This window comes from Pteropus alecto, unplaced genomic scaffold (assembly GCF_000325575.1).
Source record: "Pteropus alecto unplaced genomic scaffold, ASM32557v1 scaffold153, whole genome shotgun sequence".
Classification (NCBI taxonomy): Eukaryota; Metazoa; Chordata; class Mammalia; order Chiroptera; family Pteropodidae; genus Pteropus; species Pteropus alecto.
In genome coordinates, this window is record NW_006434516.1 from 244,393 (window position 1) to 246,880 (window position 2,488).

Consider the following 2,488-nt stretch of genomic DNA (forward strand, 5'->3'; position numbering starts at 1 on the left):
AGAAAAAGAAAGCTCATTTCCATAAAATAGAGGTTGTCCCCTGTAGGCCTTTTCCCAGCTGGAGATTACTGGAGGAGGCTGTGATGTTTAAATTCCTTTGGACCCATAGCTGCTGGGGCCTGTGGAAGAGAAGTTCAGTGGAGACAGTGAACATCTAAGATGGGTGTGGGCGAGCGAATTGGGAGGACAGGAAGTCAGTCCAGGCTGGGTTTGGGAGAAAGTGGTCAGAAAAATAGGTGTAGTTCCTCTTATCAAAGGTTTACCATCTAGTCGGAGGGACCAAATTAACATAGGGGAGACGTATACAAGACAATACAAATGTGATAAAATGCAATGTGGAAAGCACAGATTTTAGGGGTTTGGCAATTTTGAGACACATGAGGAATTACTAAGGAAGCTTTTGTGTTTATTAATCATAGTTTATTTCTGTCTTCTACTTCTATTTTTGGTAGTTCTGTTTTCTTGACACAGGGTGTAACTGGTAACACAATCCTAGATATAGAGAGAGGCAGAGAATGTTAGCAAAATGATGCTAATATATATGTAAGAGGAAGTTGAAGGGTCTGATGGTTTTGGAGATATGCCTTAAAGTGTTAGGTTTTGTGAGGTCTCCTTTTTCTTCCCTTCTATCTAATTGCAGAACTTGCAGCATCTTTCTCTGTCTCTCCAAGGAACTCATGAGTGGAACTCAATGGAGCCAAAGAACTGATAGCTTAAAAGAAACTGGGGTGGAGGTCAAGGAACAGAAAGGATTAAAGGATCCTCAGAGCCCTGGGGAGAGAGAAAAGTGAAAGTTCCCAAAGGGAGCAGTTTTTTCTTTGCAGCTGTTGAAAGCTGAGAATAAAGGCTCCCTACTAACGGAGAAAGAGATGAAGGGAGGAGACTGGAAGTCACTTGTATTTCCCGCCCCCTTGAATTCTGGGTTGCAATATATGGCTTGAATGGAAAACCTGTGCCAGGCTGGTTAACTGCAGGATTGGTTGGCAAAAGGCTGAGAAAGAGAACGGGGCAAGCCTTGGTTGACCTCACAGATTGCAAAGACCTTGTCAGCTTACAATCCCTTATATATTTTTTATTTTTTTATGCCTATAGCACCTGGTCTCTTTCTAGGTGGTCTCTCATCCAAGCACTAACCAGGCCCAACCCTGCTTAGCTTCTGAGATCAAACAGGATCAGGCTTGTTCAGGGTAGCATGGCCATAGACCACATCTTTATTAATTGCACATTTAGCCTCACCTTATTCCTCCCGCCTTTCAGATAAGAGTTAGTGAAATACCAGTCATAGAATTAGCCTTGCTTCCTAACAGCTTCCAATCAAAAGTCTGCTTCACAAAGCAGAGCCTGCTTCACTGAGTCCTCCCCCAAATCACCTAACACAAGCCTAGACCCTGGAACCCTCTTGGTGAGATGCCCCATAGTTCTCTATAGTATGTTCTCCCTCATTGCAATGAGTCAGTAAACCACACTTAGTTCAACCACTGGTGACTATCTTAGGCTGGAGGACACTGATGAGACACACCAGACCTGACTTCTACCATTAAGAACTCAGCACTGGAGGTTTATTTGTTCACTTAATTCATTGTGCCTGGTATCCACCAGGTGCTATCAGGGGGCTGGGTACAATATCAATAAGATATGGCTCCTGCCCTCAGTGACCTGGATCTTATCAGCAGAAACACACAAACACATGAGCAGTTCCTATGCAGTATGATTAGTGCTTTGATGGGGTGAGCAAGGGAGATATGGCAGCACAGAAGAGAGGCCTTTCATTTAGTTTGGTCTTGAGTAGTGGTGAACTCAGGACAGAAGGGGAAGAAGATGTGGCTCATGGAGAGAGATCAGTGTATGCTCGAGCCTGGGGTGAATGGTGAACACTAGGCTGGGAGGGGGAAGTAGGGCCAGATGGATAGGACCTGGGAAGCCTATATACATTAAAGCTTTTCACTACTCTGAGATCCATGAGAAGCCACTAAAACTGTGAAATGAGAGTGACAGGGTCAGTTTTGCATTTTGTGAGGCTCACTATGGCTGAGGAATGGAGAGGTTATTGAGCGATCAGTTGCTGGCATCCAGGTGGCAAGGGATAGTGCTCTGCCCTGGTGGCTGTGGGAATGCTGAGATGTGGGTGGATCTGAGATGATGGGACTTGGCAATGAAATGGATGGTGTAGGTGAGAGAGAGAATAGCAGAGGCCCAGGAGGACACCTGGCTTTTGGCTGTTGTGACTGGGTGAATGGTGATAACTTTTATGGAGGAGGGGTCTGAGGTGATTTTTTGAACAATTTCAGAAAGGAGGAAGTGCTGACATTTGGGACTATTGTGATGAAGGGGTTTCTCTGAGAGGTCAGCCAACCAGAACATATAACTACTGACCTCAAGAACAAGGAGACTGGATTAGAAGAGGAAAAATGTCTAGAGAAAAGCCCACACCAGCAGTAACCAGCAGAAACTTATTGAGATAGTTCACTGGGCCTCAGTTTTCTCATCT

The 2,488-nt window shown here is 44.9% G+C and overlaps 1 pseudogene; it reads right to left on the reverse strand.

The window, feature by feature from the left end:
• Positions 1-1,083: 1,083 nt before the first annotated feature.
• Positions 1,084-1,204, reverse strand: LOC112477880 (annotated as a pseudogene).
• Between the last annotated feature and the right edge of the window lie 1,284 nt (positions 1,205-2,488).